Source organism: Myxocyprinus asiaticus, chromosome 41 (assembly GCF_019703515.2).
Source record: "Myxocyprinus asiaticus isolate MX2 ecotype Aquarium Trade chromosome 41, UBuf_Myxa_2, whole genome shotgun sequence".
Taxonomy (NCBI): Eukaryota; Metazoa; Chordata; class Actinopteri; order Cypriniformes; family Catostomidae; genus Myxocyprinus; species Myxocyprinus asiaticus.
The window spans coordinates 20,535,421-20,555,024 of record NC_059384.1 but is presented as its reverse complement, the minus strand read 5'-3'; the positions used below and the strand labels follow the sequence as shown (position 1 = coordinate 20,555,024).

General features: G+C 37.4%; 1 pseudogene; it reads right to left on the bottom strand.

Annotated features, from left to right (window-relative positions):
- LOC127431709 (rotatin-like) overlaps positions 1-19,604 on the bottom strand; it is a 73,139-nt pseudogene that overhangs the window by 44,001 nt on the left and 9,534 nt on the right.

The following is a 19,604-nucleotide window of genomic DNA, read 5'->3' as shown; positions in this document are numbered from 1 at the left end:
GGAACCAGCACAAAAAGAAACAAAAAAGGCGCTCAGTTTCTCGGACAGTCAAGTGAATGTTCAGTGAGTCAGTCCACTCAGCTGCAACGTGAGTACCACAAAATACCTTACTCCATTGACTTTATAAAGGACAATGCTTGCTGTGTGCATGTGAATGTTTTACAACCATCCTTAGCATCTATTCTCAATTTGGCCAGGAACATCAGTGCAAAAGCGACCTTCCATTGATGTAAGAGTTTCTTGCATTCCTTGAATCGATCATGTTTCTCTCTTGTCGAATTCGCAAAGTCTGGGAACTAGAAAATGCTGTGGTTTTTCCAAGAAAGCCTTCCTTTGCTCCTCACCTCGCATAACACAAGATCTTTATCGGATAATCTCAGAAATTTGGCCAGAATTGATCGGGGCCTGTCTCCCTCAGCAGATCGCCGAGCCGGAACCCTGTGAGCTCGCTCGATTTCCAGCTTATGCCCGTTATGTACAGCAGAGTCGGAAAGAGCCCGTCCAGGAATTTCACCATATTCCCACCTTCTTCGGCTTCAGGAACTCCAACAATACAGATGTTATTCCACTGACTTCGATTTTCCATATCCTCCAGCTTCTCCCAGATGTGTTCCAAATCCACCTTGGACTCTAGAAGATTAGCAGCTAATTCCTTCTCCGATGACTCCAGATAATCGATCCGTTTCTCGACATCCCCCACTCTTGTAACCACCTCAGTGAATTTTTTCTCCATGGCAGTGATCGATCGACGTATTACAGCAAGATCCTCCAAGTCAGCAACGACCTTCGTCAGCATTGCCGACATGTTCAACAATTCTCACTGAATTTCCTCTCACTTCTCCAGCCAAATCGGCTCCCTGGTCCACGGCCTTGTCAGGGGCGTCAGCTTGAGCACATAAGTGTCTTTTAATGTCTCCAGAGCCCGAGGATTTTGAATTCTTTGACATATTGTCTTCCTGGAACAGTTATGGAACAGGGTGTATTGAATCTCACCAGTTTATGACATTAATAGTGTTAAAACTAGCAAAGTGTGCAGAGCTCGCCGTTCACACGTCTGAACCTCACATGGTGTCACGTGACTCCCGGATGCCTTTTATTTTTAAACTACTATTTTTAACATAATATCAATTTTATCTCTAGGCTATCAGTTAAAAGTTAACATGAATGACAGACGCCAACACTGATGCTGGCTACCATACAATATTTTATTGTGGTTGTGACTGAATCGAGTCTTTGAAATAATAAATGAAAGATTATTAAAGTCTGTTTTACACTTATCAGTTAATAAATTATTACAATTATTCTTTAAAAGTGAAAACTGCTTACTGTAGACATAGTATAGTTATTATATTAAGAGGTGTGGTTTTTTTAAGATACACTGGTTAATATACTTAATTTATTAGAGCTGTCAAAATTAGTGATTCATTTAAAAAGTTTAACACGTTAATTTTTCTTAATCGCGATTAACGCATTTACTATTATTACAGCATAAACCAGCATAACACTGGTTGAAAGGGCGGAACCTTTGCGATGTGTCCGCCTGGTGTCATTACACTGACACATACTTCACAAACAAATACAGCAGTTTATTTGTGTCAGTAAAAAAGTGATGGGGAAAGGAGCTCTTAACGCTATTTGTTGTACAAAACAAGCCTAGATGGAACTTGTGACAGAAATCAAGTATTTTTCAGCCCAAGTAAAGCTACTTACTACAGAAGCACGCCAAGTCTTAACTATCACCAAAATGCAGAATGCGATGTTTTTGTCTGCAAGCGCTTTTCATGTAGAGTTCAAATTGGCACTGGCACTGACGCTCTGATGTGACTCATGAACACGGCTTCACGATTGCTGTAACAAAGTGGATAGCCACAGTCTGCCGGCTGATTAATATTGTGGAGGATGAGAGTTTAAGATTTAATGTCTATTGCAATGAATATGCAACCTATGTGAGGACTAGTTCTTTCAATTAGTCATACTCCCACTTACACTTTGGGGAACTTTTAATGAATTGGTGCTATTTTAGTGCATTTCTATCTTTATACTGTGGAAGACTTTGTTTGGAAATTTTTAACATAGCATTATATTGTTACATTTTATTTTATTTTCTTTCCCAAGAAAAAAATAAATGCATTTTGACAGGAGTAGTATATTTAGAGACAAATTTCAACACTTTCAAAATCTGTGATTAATAGTGATTAACTCCAAAAAATTATGCAATTAATCACGATTAACTACGAAAAATAATTTGATTAATCATGATTAAAAAAATTATTCGACTGACAGCACTACAATTTATACATACACTCAGTGCCAGCCTCAACCACTGTTACATACTCCCCTATAATGGGGGAAATTGTAACATTCTGACGTCATGTATTAAATTCAAAATTATAATCAAGTCTTTATCAATGTAAATATTTAAATGTACTATTTCTGGTGGGACACATATGTGTTTCTTAAACCAAAAGATGGCAGGCAGATTTATACTGGTAGTAGAAATGTTACAAATGCCCCCAGTCACCCCTACTGAATAAATACTTGATTAATTAAAAGCTAAACTAAACTAGAGTCTCTGTAATCATCAGAAGAACCTGGGGAAAGCCACACACTGTAATAAACTATTGCAATGCTAATTTGTTTTGAGTGGTGTTATGCCACCATTACCGCACTGCAAGTAAAAAGTCATAACAAGCAATCACAGTTGAGTCTAGAAGTGTTTGACTGCAGTTACGATTGAGTTCACTGTGTATAGTATTCAGAGTGAAACTAATGCACCACAAAACTTAGACAGCATCAAAGCCTAGTCATAACAAATAGGCAAAACAATGTCATAACTGACGGCAACAGCGTTAACTAGGCATAGCAAATGAAGGCAACGTATCGGATTCAGCTTGTGGCCTAATTGCCAGAAATTTCAGTGCATAATTCTCTCTAATTATCCTCATTAGCATGGCAGACTACTCCACAAAGATGGCAGCTTTCGACCTAAGGATGTACTGATCATGCAACAGACATGAATTAGGACTGACTCACTCACTTGACTGACACCATTAACTCAAGCTTCAACTGAATTAATTCATGAAAGGATAAAAGGATCATGAACAAGAAAGAACCTGAGGTTTACCGCCACCTTGTTGTTGACATTTTCCGTGATGAAAGATATGAGCATGTCTGATAAACCCAAAGCCTTCAGCACAGCGTGCATTGATGAATCTATGAAAAATATAATGAAATATATATCAAGAACGATTTTGATTTGAACATTAGCAGACAACACTGTTTGTTTTCTTCTCTTCTTAGACATAAAGATGGTTGATATAAAGGTCTTTAAAGCTTTAAATCAATTGACATTTCAAAGATAACAAAAAATCAATGTGTTGTTTTTTTTTTAAATACTTAAAATGTGCACTCAGTAATGCTCTCTCATTAAAAATGGTTTTATATCCCTAATTAAATGAATAGTACTTTTAAGAAATATGTTTAAAAATCATGTGCACTCACATGAAATGAAGACTCCAGTCATATCAGTAGCCTAATAGAAAGCCAATTTATTTTACATATTTTACAATAGTATAATAATACAGTATAATAAATTATAAGTTATATATAAGTCTTATATAATTATAAGTATAAATACAGCTGCAAGCAGCAATTATCGTGGTTCAAGCACCGCAGGGCCTTTAAGCCCACATTCTGGACTATATTAGGCATTTCTCAAACATTATGCAACAAAGACAATGCACAAATTGCATACAAAATGTCAACTCAATCGGAAAAGCGGTAACGTTGTTACATCCACTTTAAATGTTGTTATTGTTATAGCGCCACCAAGTGGATGAGCCCCATTTCTTTGTATGTTTGTCCTCAGAATGAGCCCTTACATAAGTGTGCCACATTTCGTGACAATATCTCATTCCGTTTAAGAGTTATAGCTATTTAAGTAGCAGTGGCTAAGTCAACTACTAATATTTTGCATGCTGTCGACACGTAAAATCGAAAGTAAATTTTTTTTTATGATGATTATTCATAAATATACTCCAGAGAATCTTGTGGCTCTTGTTTCGTTGAGATTGAGTGAAAAACCTAGGACTAGTTTGCAAAAGTAGGTTTTAAACGTAATCTCAAATATTTAACAAACGGTTTGACGGACACCATTGGTGCTTGAGGCAAAGTTGTTCAGAATGAGAAGAGCTATCATATGTTATGGATTACTTGTGTTTTTTAAAACACTGCGTTATATACAACTGTTAACATGGACAAAAATCATGATAGTGCCACCCAGTGGCCGATTTTTTAAAAACTTTGCACAGACCTCTTAGGCCAAGAGTCAAATAGGTCCACTGAGTTTCATTCCGATCGACCTTTGTTAACCTTGTCTAATAGCTGCTGAAAGCTGATTGGCCAATGGCGGCCATGTTTTTAAACATACACAAATGTCCTCATAGATATTGATGGCTCCTGAGACACTGACACTGCATGCAAAGTTTGAAGTCAATTGGACCAATGGTTCCATAGTTACTGCCATTTTCATGTTTTTCCCTGTTATAGTGCCACCAAGTGGCAAAACTGTGCGGGTTTTCTTGTGCATCCTCAGATAGAGCCCATACACAAGTATGTCAAGTTTAGTGAAGATATCTAATTTCGTTCAAGAGTTATAGCCATTTATGTAAAAGTGGCCACGCCTACTTCCTGTGTTTTCGCATATCGTATCTAATGTGAATCGAAAGTTCAATTTTTTTTAATAATTATTGATATTGAGACTCCATAGAATCGTTTGCCATTGGTTTGGTTCGGACAAACACCTAGGATTAGTTCACAAAAGTAGGTTATTACGTAATCTCAAATATTTAATGAATGGTTTGACGGACACCAATTGTTCTTGAGGCAAAGTTGTTCACAATGAGAAGAGCTATCACATGATATGTCACATAATTACTTAGTTATATTAGTTCGCAAAAGTAGGTTTTACAAAAAATCCAAGATGGCAGAAAATTTTAGATACAATTTGTTCGTCTTGAGCCACAGATTCCATTGATATAAGGCACTTGACAAACAGTTAAAAAGTTTTTGGTTTGCTCACTATAGTGCCACCATCTGGCCGATCGGGGGAAGACTTTGTGCCTGAGTAGCGACAGTGAGTACTACCTTCTGACCAAGTTTCATGTCTCTACCCCTTACGGTTTGGGCTCCACTATCAGTTTTAAGGCAGAATAATAATAATAATAAAAATCTGAGCAAAAACATAGTGTTTCTAGCACTTCATGCTTGAACTCCTAATAATGGCTGACAGCTAATAGCGCATTTCTACAAGGATGGATGGATGGATGGATGGATGGATTGATCGATCCACTAAACTAGATCCACTGTCTCCGATGTGAGAATGTTGTATAGCTTTTTTACAGACTCCACCTTTTTAAAGAGAACAAAATCCATATAGACAGAGAACAGTGTATTTACGATAACCTACAATACTGACAACAGAACCACATAATTCACCAAATCTCTATACTGCACTCTAGAAATCAAAAGCATCAAAATTACTCTCTATAGCAAAACAAATGATCATGTTCTGTAGCATTAACTAGAAATTACAATATAATGTTTTCAAAACAAAAACGTGCATATTATTTATGAATACGTGGTTGAAAGTAAATGATTATTTATCTTTACATATGACTTGTCTGAGTTATTAAACTTAACGTCGACACATTTGTTCAGAATGTAAAGAGTTGATAATGTGGAGCTGTCCAGGGCTGGTCTGGTGGTGCTGGCACCCTCAGCACTGGTCACGTGTGGTATCAGATGCTGAACTGCTGTATTCCTCACACTAATAATGCCAAACCAAGAATGTTAGAACAGTATGTAATAATGCTGAAATACATTATTTCATGCCAAAATGTACAAGCAACACATTTACTGTAAATGTGCACCTCATTCAACCTTTTTTTTTCTCCCCAATTTGGCATGCCCAATTCCCAATGCGCTCTTATCCCTTGTGGTGGCACAGTGACTCACCTCAATCCGGGTGGTCAATCCAGGTGACAAATCTCAGTTGCCTCTGTTTCTGAGACCGTCAGCCCACGCATCTTATCACGTGGCTTGCTCAGCGCGTTTCCGCGGAGAATTAGCATCCACGCACAACTCACCACGCACCCAATCGATATCGAGAGCCACCTTATAGCGACCACAAGGAAGGTAACCCACGTGACTCACCCTAGCAACCGGGCCAGTTGGTTGCTTTGGGAGCCTGGCTGGAGTCACTCAGCACACCCTAGATTCGAACTCGCAACTCCAGGGGTGGTAGTCGGCGCTCATTCAACTTTTACACAAATAAATGAGCAGTATTTTTTAATGTTTAAAATCATGTACACTCACATGAGATGAGGACTCCAGTTATATCATTGGCCTTACAAAAGCAGTTTCATTTTATATGGAGTGAGTTGGCTTTTGTGGGCCAATACAGTATATTAGGATCTATATTAGGACTAGCCGATACTTCTGTACTCACTTTGTCTTGGTAATCCATGTTATTGGACCATTTTTATTGTGGAGCAAATGAATCATGACTGACTGCAAATAGATTGTTTCTACAGTGGCACTGGTACTCAAAAACATTTGCTTTTGGTGTCAGTATAAGTCAGACACAGCTACCATATTGGCTAGTGCGATATAAAAAATTACTGAGAGCACCTTTAATAGAAGACATGAAAAAAAAAAAAAGAAGAAATTCCTCAAACACACAAGAGCCTGCTTATTTTCCTACACAGTTGTACAGAAATCCAAAGGGCGGCCCGTAGACTTGCTGTTGGTGAAAGCACCTGATCTCCATTCTCAGCAGATGTGTCACTTATTAGCAGGATACAGTTTCCCAGGGATCCTCTGTGCCTGCATAACTCTTAATATACATAAACACACCGGGCTTTAATACAGCCATGGCAGACAAGAGACTTCAAAATGAAAATCCAGCTGAGCATAACAATAAACAAACACGCAATTCTGAGAGAGCATTTCAGTCAAGCTTTATTGAAGGGACAAACCAATAATCGAGTGTCCACAGCAAAAAATGAATAAAATTTGATTACCTTAACAAGATTTATGAATATTCAACCCCCCTCATCAAAACCGGTGTGTGAGGCATTTAAAAAAAATAAAAAGAATAGTGCAGCTTCGATAGTTAAAAAAAGTACAAAATAACCTTGTTTAAAAGAGAATGTGGTGTAACGTGGATATTACCATTCCGCCTAGGGCATCTTGCAAACACGTTAATATTACGTTTGAAATTATTTTTGTGGCCCAGCTTGATGGTTATATTGCTACTGCGCGTTTGTGTGTGTGTGCAGAGAGACTGAGACGAAAGAGTGAGAATGTCTGCTCCTGTAATACGGGAATGACCGGGTAAAGTGCCTCATTAAATCTGCTCTAACTTGCAGCTGTCATCATCAGTTGCCCCTTCAGCAGATAGAGGAGAATATCCTTGGCAGCGGAGCTCACCTTTAGATCACACATAAACTTAGTTGATGGCTCTATGATACTGCACTTAAAACAAGCTATATCATCCAAATCCAGCTATTGAGCTATGCCACCAACAGCAAAGAGAAGAGGGCATTTTCAATGTCAAACATTAGTTTAGCATGACCTGACATACACATTAAACATCGAGCCTGGATACATCATTTATTAGCAAGCGGAGTACTTATACATATAAATATATCTTCTTTGTGCATTACACTGGGTCTCGCTGGAAAGAGGAAGCTGAATAATTCACCTCCCTTGCTTGGTCTTGAAGGCCAAACACACTGATCTCATACAGGACACAGGAGTGTAGCAAGAAATGCACACCGTTGCAGATGGATAAGGCAGGTCTGACCACATTCTGAACTCCTAAACACTCCTGTGGGGGTGGGAACAGCGAGATAGTGTGGCAATATTACTGTCAATAGAGTTCAGGGGTCACTATAACTCTATGTGGATTGTAATAGAATTGCAAGGAAACGTAATAGCAATTTAATATAAAGTACACAAAAGCAGCCATTACCAAGGGTTAGCAACACATCCCAGCATTTTAACCTCGACATAAATTGCTTTTTACCAAAATATAATACTACTTGCTGGCAATACCAGCTCATACCAGCTTAAGGTGGCCAATCAAGGTTCCCACATTTTTTAACCAATGCATTTCCATGACATTTGCATGACCTCTGCATGTGTTTGTGATAACTGGATAAAGATATTTAATAATAATTTTGATTCAGGCTGATTTGTAAATTGATCATATAGACATACTGTATTTGTGAACTGTTTCGAATAATTTATTGAAAATAACTGATTCAAAAGAATAGTTCACTGACAAATCAGACATCACTGTTGCTTGCAACAAGTTTTACTCTACACAAGAGCAATATCTAGCTCATTAAAATGACTTGAAAAATTTCAATGACTTTTCCAGGCATGGACAACTATTTTAAAATTCCCCATTTTCCATCACTGTGGGAATCCTGGCCAATTTAAATTTGCGAAGGTGGTGTAGCTGTTGTGTCCTAAATATTTAAGCATGTAATTCTGGTTCTGTTCACTCTGTCTCCCTTTAAAAAGTCTTATTTTATTTCACTAGATGGCAGCAAGTACTAAGTAAAAAAAAAAATTCTCTATCACCTTTCATCACAAAATGCAGATCTAAAATGTAGGTGGTGCTCTGATGCATTTTAGCCCTCAGAGATGTACTCGTCCATAGATATTCAGTCTAATTTTCAGTTCATGCACCACCTCTATTGTTTCATCGAATATATCAGCCTCTGAGTGAACTAGAAGCTCAGTCTAGGTGTCATTAGAAATATGAGATTCACCAATAGTCAATAACATATTTTTCAGATTATTTGTTTAGCATGCTTTTCCTGCATATTTTGTTCAACTGCACACTGTACATTACTACTCAAGCTCTACTATTCAATTACTACTCAGTCAATGTGACCAAAATGCTGCTTCCTAATACCCGCTACCATCAGAAGCTGGTTTTAGCTAGATTTTGTGTTATTTTGGCTGGCAAAACTTGGTGAATTTCTTTCTGTCACTTATCTACTGGATCTAACTCAAAATAGGCCCTAGTGCCCAATTTCCAGAGTACATCTTGTACCTTCAAAACGCTCAGAGTGCAGGAGTATGTTTCCACCTTCACCGGAGACATAGGATGAGACATAAGCTTCAGAAATATCTTCTGACTCTCCGACTGCAGGAGCGGGAACGCTTGTGCAAATTTCCACCTACGAAGAGACATGACTTTTACAGATTTTCATACAATGACACCAGACAAAACAGCAGATGTCAATGGAAGTTTTGCTGTTTCCATAATTGTGATCATCTTACAGGTAGGAGCAAATCTGGACACATTCCTTCACCACCGGCAGGTGCTGATGGTACGGAAAATAATCTATTGCTTGGTCAGCAAGCTGCAAGGGTTCATGCCAATTCTTATCACTCTGCTAAGAAACATTTAAACTTTAAAAACCACTTCTTGAAATTTGAATGAAGACAAACTATCATTTAAGTTGCAAAATAGGGATGGGTCACAATGGTCAACTAGATGGTAAGTTGTCCATGAACTGACTAGTTTATTAGTGAGGTTGAACAGTTTATACTGTATATATATATATATTTTTTTTTGTTTGTTTTAACTTTATTTAGCAATGTAAGCTTTAGCTGTTAGACAGTTTGCATGAAAAAACTCTCACTTAAAAGTCTTTAAATTCATCCCCTTTTGTTCACAATTAATTCAAAGCACTGCCACTTCAGCTATACAAAAGCAGACAGAAGTCTTTGTCCATTGTGTCGTGTATGTCCCTTCTTTTTTTTTGTTTTTTTGTTTTTTTTAAGTGTCCCGCCACACAAACTTGTTGCTTTTTTAAAACGCTATGTCACGTTAAACTTCTAAAAACATGTCTTAAAAACCTCTGAATCTACTATCTGTTTGTCCAACCAATGGAAGTTTAGTTTAAGACAGGTGGTATTCAGGTTACCTGTTTGAAAACAATTATTTTTTAAATTCCGTTTGGTGCTGAAGTGATGCAGAAATTACACAATAGCAAAGCTGAAGTTAAAACACGCATTAAAATAAATGCTCAAATAAAACACACACGTACACTAAATAAATAAATACTAATGATTCCTTAGGTCTCAGCCATAACTGAACAATTGACCCTTTCACAGCAACTTCTGGTTTGTTTCACACTCTCATTTGTTTTAATAATGACCATGAAGGACAAGGCCATATGTCCATTCAGCGCTGGTGGCACAGCTTATTAATGTCTAAGAATGGCACAGCCATATGTTCACTCACCTTCTCCACAGGTAACAAGGTTTGCAGGAGGCGGACTGCGAAAATGGCAGTGCCCAAAAAGACCATTCTTTGGTGGATTAAAGATGACTCTGGTTGTTCAGAGGATGTCATCCCATGATGGTAGCAGAGAACATCTCCCAGTGTCTCTATACATGCCTGTAATTTCTCCCTCTTTTGGGAGACCGAAAAAAAAAAAGAAACATATTAGTAAAGGAGGACTTTCTGATTGTGGCATCTTCCTGCCAGCAGGGGGCAGCAAGAGTCCTGTGCATTTCAAAGAAAGTTTTCAGATGACAGCAGTTTGTTTTTTTTTTTTTTTTTTCTTTTTTTTTTTTTTAAGATAAAACGCCATGAGCATGCATTAAAGATCAATGAGGCTGAGAGTCATGACTTGAAATATACATACCGGTAATTATTTGCAGCGGGGTATGTTCTCATAAGTATGCACACACAAAGCACAATGAGTGTATTTAGAAAATGTTCTACAGGCAATAATATCGCTTGAAAATCCTTGTAATGTGACCTACATAATCCTTTGTATTCATATAATGTAATGCATGTGTATAATTTATTGTAAAATACTCATAAGCTGAATAAGACAAGGTGAACTTTGCAACATTAACTTGCATAACAATATAATGTGCCTCATAATTGGTACACAACCTTATCATAAAGTGTTATGTTAACATTAGTTAACACAATAGTTGAAGGTTGTTTTTAGTCTATGTCTATTAACTTAAGAGTCATCTATTTGCTAGTGTACTCCTAAAATTTTACTAAATGTACTTTTAGCATATATATACACATTTAAAATGTAGTCTTTCTCTTCCAGAGAAGCGGACCAAAAATGTTGATGACTCATCTACAACTACACAGCATTTAGTTAATACATTTCTATGTATACTAATACATATTGGTTAATATCTCTACATAAACTAATACATCATATTTTTACATAAACTAATACATTTTGAACATTAAAAGTTGTATGTGAATATGTTAACATTAATGTATTATACAAACAATAGTATACTTACAGCATATATTAACATAAGCCAAGATTAATAAATACTGTAAAAACTGATTGTTCATTGCTAATGATCCCTAATGCATTAACTAATGTAGAGTGTTTCCATACTATTAAACTAAAACAAACATTTGTGGTGGATATACAAATGTACTGAGTTGAGGACAAGAGCAAACGGGGACCTTTAAGTGGTGAACCTGGCCTAAGACACAACTGACATGCCATGACTGATTTGGGCTCAACAATGACCATCTGCCCCCTGGAGTAAGAGGAGTGGGTGAGACTGAGAGGCGACAGGTGTGTGTTTATATGCAGTAATGCAGACATAAGTCTCATAGCTGTAGCTCTGCAGCGTGGAGGAGGGCTGTTGAAGACACTTGCCAGCTCTGTCGCAGTGAGGCTGTGCTCATCCCACACCTCGGGGGCTACGCTGTCTCCCAGCAGCCCCTGCGCCTCCGCCAGCAGCTCCAGCGCCCGTTGGAAAACATTTAGGCTGTCTGATAGGGCGGGGATGTAATGAAAATGAGCAATATGAAAGAGAAAAGGGATGTCATAAGTACCAGTACTTCGGCACCAAGCTGTTACTACAATTAAAAAGATGTAATGACACCAGTCTTTCAGCAGTACCGGTAGAATCAATACTGGTTCAGTTCGGTACACTTGTGGTGACTGATTGACAGGCAGCTATGTGCCTTCTGTGTGTGTGCGTGCTCTGTGAAGAGAGCTTGCGGAAATGCTGATGCACGCATGAACGGTCAAATCTACCTCAAAATTAGGTCAAAATGTTTGTCTTGGCAAGTATTAATGTTGACATAGTCCGTTATATCTTAAGTGAATGGAAACAGGGAAAATTAAGATACTGTACAGTATGTGTTAAAATATTGAATCTGTGCATTAGGTCTTGCGGTTTATATGCAGCCTAATAGACCTGCCATGTTATTAAGTCATTAATATTAATCAAACAAAAAACCACTCACTTGGCTGGATACATATAGAAGATTTAAAAAGAATTTATGTATTATATCAATTCATACATTGAAGACTATATCAGTGTTTTGTTTACATTTGATTACTTTTATCTACATTTCTGAATGTTTACTTGAATACTTGATACTGCTGTTAGAAGCCTGGAAAAAGGTGGCATCTTTGTTCTATTGTCTTTATTTGTTCTATTACTTTTAATTTGTTTCTTTGTCCTTATTTTATTGTCTGTTTACTTTTCTTTAAAGGAATAATTCACCCCAAAAGGAAAATTCTGTCTTAATTTACTCACCCTCATGTTGTTCCAAATATTTCTAATGCTGAACACAAAATGAGAAGCTTGAATAAATAGCTTGGTTTGTCTTTTCAGTACATTGGCAGTGGATAGTGCCTTTCTTTAAGGTGTAAAAAAGGACCCAAAAGTATCATAAAAGTAGTTCATGCAATTTATGCATCTTCTGAAGGCATACAACTCGAAATATAAATCCTTTTCAGTGAAATTTTCGATGTCCATTGGACATTAATGAGTGCATGAGAGAAGCTTATTCACAGTGGCACAAAAATATTGTAAATAATTCTAGATAATTGTTAAGATTTTCCTGATCACACAGTCATTTTTTTTTTTTTCAACGAATCAAGATTCACAACACTGTGCGTATGTGGCATTAATGACACATGCACACTCTGATGTAAACAAAACCAATGTGGACGAGAAGAACGGCTGGAGGAGGAATGCAGCCGACCCTTTATCTGCACTTTAAAAGGATTAAGTCAGAAGCTGGAAATATTTTAGGTTCCATAAAAATGAAGAGGGATAGTTGGTCGAAGATGGTTTCCCTTTGTGTAAAACATGTGGCAGAAATGTGGTAGAGAAATGTTGGGCCTCATGTATTCAGATAGAAGACAAAGGCAGGCCTAACACAGTTGTAAAATCTAACTGAGGCCCACACAAACAGTCATAAATCTTACTGATAAAAACTGCGCCAAAATCAAACAAAGGGAGTCCAAAACAGACTACAAATCCCATGAAGCCTTGCTCACTAAAGGACCGAACTCTCAACTCCTATTGGATGAGGCACACGACAGAACGCCCCTCAACCATGACGTCATCATGAGTAAAAATACCTCTGAGATGCTTCCGGGATTTGCTTTCAGCAACTTTGCTCACCGTGCGTAGATGCAGCTCATCGCTGCTCTCAAGTGTAGCCTCATGGCACAAGGAAGTAACGTACGACTTGAAACTGTGGCCATACAATCTCCATCTCGCTGGACGAGTTGAGATTACTCTGTGTTCCACCGAATGCTCTAACGGATCTGAAGGAGATCGCCAAGCAATCCGCATCTTCATCCATTTGCCTGCAGAAGTGAAGAGAAAAAAAGATTTCTCTTCCCTCTTCAATCAAGTCGACGTCGCTGATTTCTCTGCCAGCCCGCCGAGAATCAGCAGCCGTACCGCCCACCGACAGATCGAGGAAGGAGATCACCTGAGCCTCGAGGAACCGAGTCGGAGTTAAAGGACGGATGAACACACATTCATCTGTGTCCTCATACGATTCAAGTAAGAGGTTTACGTCTGGGCAGAGATAGAATATTATAGTGTGTTATTCTTGTGTATCAAGGTTATTGCTTGTACAGTTTACGGACCGCCGAGTCCGCTCATTGCTGCTAATAATACTCAAGGTATTACTGTAATGTACTGTTATCACAAATGAGATCTGCTGTGTTGTAGTCCAACCACATTGGACTGTTGTGTATTTCCACCATCGCGGGTGAGACCGGCACACTGAGTTTATCCATTAAAGAACCAAAGACCGTGGGACAGTTTACGAGCCATCCACCGCGTCTCTGAGTGATAAACTAACAATTGCTTTCTCTCCCACGATCGCGAAACCAGCTTTGGTGCCGCCACTTTATTCTCTCTCTCTCTTGTACTAACCACACACACGCGCGACCCCTCACAAACATTCTCGCACACATTTTTGGCTAGTAGATAACTTTGTGATAAAGCTCAGCTTTGTCCCTAAGTTATCGTACAAGCGGAGACATGCAGTAAACGGGCAGACGCCATTGACCGGCTTCTCTCCGCCCACATTTGCTGCCATATTCTCTGGCCGGAAATCTTGCGTGACATACTCTCCACGAGAGTCACGTCCGCCATTTTGTGTGCATCCCTCCTTACACACACACACACCCATTCTCTCTCTCACACACACACCTTACTCTCATGTGTTATAGGATTATTTTGGTTACCACATCTAATCATGTCACTGTGAAGTTTGTAGTTGTAAGTCGGAAGTTTATTGACTGCATTGTATTAATTATTAATTGATATTACTGCATAAATAAACTTTGTTATATTTCAAAGAGAAGTGATTTGGTTTGTTTTGCATACACCTGTGTCAAATGCTGACAGGGGATGTCAGTGCTCAGATTCAAGCCTTCATTGTTTCTTTTTGAAGGTCGATATTCTTCGGATGTCGATTTTCCTAAGAGAACAATCTAATATTGAGACTGTTATACTATCTGGTTATTAGTCCCTGATTCCAGGGTGGTGCCCTGGCAATATTAATCCTTATTAATATTCTATTGATTTTTGATAATTGATAATTATCTTTGATGATTGTATAATTTGAAGGATCAATAAGCTATTGTTAATTTTAATCAATGTTTCATTGATGTTAATAATTAATGATTATCTTTGATAATTGTTGATTTAAAGGATTAAAAAAGCGAACACTGATTCAAATCAATGTTATATTGATTTTAATAATTGATGATTATCTTTGATAATTATGAATTATTGCTGATAAACAAACCCGCTCCTGAACGTAGCGCACTACATTTACTGGTGCCCCGTATGAGGTTTTAATGAGTTAGATTCTATTATTTAATTTAAATATTAATTAATAACTAAAGAAATAATTATTAATTATTTCTGATAGTAACACTGATCTAAACAACCAGTAGAACCTACAGAAACATGGGAACACCTCCAAAATGTTCGCTCATCTTTGGGACAATCATCCTGTGCAATTCAGCAAGAAAAATGTAAGTTGAGACAGTTCTGCTCATTCTTCCATACTGTTTTAAGTGACAAATAAGAAGACAAAGAAAGTAAACTGTTGTTGCCATTTGCAGATTATGTGTAGTTTGCGTTCAAGTAGCCGAAGCATAGTTCGCTAAAACTCCGCTAGCTAACGTTTCCAGTTGCAGTGGTAGTTAGCTAATACTTAGTCTTGTATTTAATAATGGTAATGTGGCAATTGTTCAAAAGGGACCTTACATGTTTCCAGCATTGCACTTTAAGTTGGTGACTGACTATTTAACTTAATACATTTGTAAAAAAATTTATTGTATATTATTATTATTATTATTATTATTATTTTGTGTAATTATTTAATGTTCAGGGTTCTTTTCAAAGTTCTTTGTTATCTGTTCATTTAACAGGCCAGTTTGGAATTGAAAAAAGTAATAAAACTTGTTACTAAGAGAACAACAATAAAGTTTGTTTATCTTTCAACCCATTTTTGTAATGTAATACAATACTGCGATAATACCGTATACTGTGATAAAAGCTTCAGCAATCATCATGATGTGAAAATTTTATACCGTCTTATGCCTAGTAGATTATGACAGAATTTTCATTTTTGGATGAACTATTTCTTTAATAATTGCTGGAGAACTTAAAATAATGGTTACTTAAGAAATTGATTGGTGTTAGTTTTTGCTTTGGTATTGAAATTGGTATTTAGAATTGTGGGTATTGACTACCGAAAATTTGGTACAGTGACAACCCTAAGATAGATGGCTAGAAGCACATGGGTACAGCACCAGCTGTAGCCCTGTTTAAAATCGTAAAGAGGGCTTTAAGAGTGCTCTCACTTGTCCTTATTAGAGGGAGTGCGTGCTCTACGGCCGCCACACTGAATCTAGCCAGGCTCCACTGCTGCAAGAGAGGAGACTGCTGGGCAGGCCTGGGGGGAGCCCCTCTCTGACTGCTGCTACAGCTGAACACAATCAAAAAGAATCCTTAATCACTAAAGACGGATGGTTTTGAGCAACATTTTAAAAGAACAAGATTTTAAGGCAATGTTGATTTCTTTTAACTCAGTTCTTTTTATCTTTCAATATATTTTCCCACATAAACCTAAATTGAATAATTCTAACCTTAATTCTAGCTGGCTGTCTGGTGCAGTCAAAACAACCTGGAGCTGAACATGCTCAAAACAGTGCAGCTGATTGTGGACTTTAGGAGGAACACCCCAACACTGACTCTGCTCACCATTCTGAACAGCACTGTGGCAGCAGTGGAGTCATTCAGGTTCCTGGGATCTACCATCTCCTGAATTGGGAGACCCACATCGACTCCATTGTGAAAAAGGCCCAGCAGAGGTTGAACTTCCTTCACCAGCTGAGGAGGTTCAACCTGCCACAGGCGCTGCTGATACAGTTCTACTCAGCAGTCATTGAGTCTGTCCTCTGCACTTCAGTAACTGTCTGGTTTGGTGCAGCTACGAAATCAGGTATCAGAAGACTACAGAGGACAGTTCGGGCTTCTGAGAGAATTATTGGTTGCCCCCTGCCCTCCCTTCAAGAACTATACACTTCCAGAATGAGGAAAAAGGCTGGTAAAATCACTCTGGCCCCACTCACCCAGCCCACTACCTTTTTGAACTGTTGCCTTCTGGCCGGCGCTACAGAGCACTGAGCACCAGAACCATCAGGCACAAGAACAGTTTTTTCCTTCAGGCAATCCATCTCATGAACAGTTAAAACTGCCCCATTGAGCAATAATTAATGTGCAATACACAGCTTAGTCTATTTATATTTATCCAACATATCCTACCTCACCTGCCATTCCATTCCCTTGCACTATCTGTATATAACAGATTTATATTTGTACATACGTATATATATATATATATATATATATATATATATATATATATATATATATATATATATAAATTTTTTTCTTATTGTGTATTTCTATATATACTTATATTTTCTATTTACTTTTTATTTTTATTCTATTTTTTTTTTTTTTTAATTATTAGTATCTCTTGTTGTTGTATTGTTTGTGTACTAGAAGCTTCTGTCACCAAGACAAATTCCTTGTATGTGTAAGCATACTTGGCAATAAAGCTCATTCTGATTCTTAAAAGGGAAATATAAAGGGGCAGCAAAAACAGTCATAATTAAGTTTAACAATTTTAACCCTCTCTCTGAATCAAAATGACCTTTGACTGGTTAACATCTGCATACCAGCATAGTTCACACTGCTGTTCATCAAGGCAGGCTAAGTGAATGGGGGTTAACGTGTAAATGTGGTTAATGTGATGTCATAACCATGACCCGTTTCTGCACCTTAGTTTTCTAAATTGTCTGGGTGGAATGGTGAGGGAGCTTTGCGTTGTGAAGGTTAGAGTATGTCTTATTTAAAAAAATAAAAAAATAAAAAAAAATCCCCTTTTAAAGGTAGAATAAGACATCTGGTAGGAACCTAGAGGAGGCCACATCTCCTTCCTGGCCATCCCCTCGGAACCTCTGCCCAGGCCAACCCACCGCAGAGGGTCTGGGGGAGCATTCCTAGGGAGTAGAGACCCCTGGCCACTGGGTTCCTCTCACCTCCTGAGAGTAGGAGATACAGGAGTTCTGAGAGATGGGGTCTAAAAGGATGAAATAATGAGATGGATATTACAATTCCGTATAGAAGATTCTCAAAAAAATAAAAATAAAGTTTCACTAAGTTTAAAAACTACATTTGAAAGATAGGCCAATGGTAATCAGTATAAGTTAAAATGCTAATTCTTTGTAAATCATTTAAACAAAATTATTTTTGTTAAGTTAATAATATATAACTTTATATAATAATAATATATAACTTTAAAATATGTTGACTGCTCTGAAAAAGTCTTTTATTTAGCCACCTTAGCCACATTAGTCCAAGAAAGTGTGTTTATATTATCGGTCCAATGAGCCTGATCCAAATCTGATACCGTGATGTAGTCATGGTCGTTACCGTCAAGCTCCAATATTTAAGGCATAAAAGCACAATTAAAGTTGTCCATATCACTTGTGCATTTAATTTTCTTATACATACAATTGCTTTGTAAATCTAAAAAGGCTGCATTCAATAAATAAATATATAGTCTGCATGCACAGCAGGCTCCAGTAAATAAACGGTGCTCTATTGTGTCACACACACACAGTCTAAGAGCGGTGCACATATGCATGATAGTTCAGTTCGCTTATAACATTAATTGAGATTGGAACCAGGGGAGCAATTCACCAGATTTTTAATAAAAAGTATAAACCATTGTGAACTAGCCCAAACACAGACACTCTATAGTCACTGTCTTCCTGGAGTTTTACATCAAAATAAAAGCTTCAGAAATTATGACTGAAATATATTTATATTGTATAATACAATTATAATATGTACTATTATTAATGTTGTTGTTATTATTGCTATTATTATTATTATTATTATTATTAATATTAATAATAATATTGAAAATAAATATTGTTATGATTATTACTATTCTATTTTATTTATTTATTTATTTATTATTAAATTACAATAATATTTAAGTTGACTGGGTTCCAAAAAAATTACTGTGATTGAAAAGTGGACTGAAATCCTATTACAACTGAAGTGATCAAAAAAGTTTGAGAAGTCTAGCTACAAGCTGTAAAAATGTGTTAAGAAAACAGTAGAATTTTCTACTGAAGACTTTCTCTGGAATTACTTTTAATTTTGCTGCTGCGTTATCCAGTAAGACTACTTAAAAATAAAAGTTTTTCTATGGGCTACACATTTTTTATGTAATTATTTTTTGTTTTTTTCTATTTCATAAAGAAATAATGAGTAGATGTTTTTGTATCTTTACATATAAGTGCATCCCCCAGTCAGTTCCACACAGTGAGGTATAGATATTCCAAACCGATTAAGAAAAAACAACATTGGTATCGGATCGGGATTGGCCGATACTGAGAGTTCAGGTATTGGAATCGGATTGGGAGAGAAAAATGGTATTGGTGCATCCCTAGTTTATACTGGAAGGTGTGGGGAGTTTAGTTACCTTTCTTGGAGGAGCAGAAGCTGGGATCTCTGTAGAAACGTAGGCGGCTCCTCAGATTTCTACAGAGCTGCTCCAGACAGGCCAATGCCTGGAACGTCAGACAACTGGCATCACCATCAACATTCAGAACAAGAAGTGGCAGGAGGCTCTGGAGGGAAAAATAGCAAAATATAAGAACAGA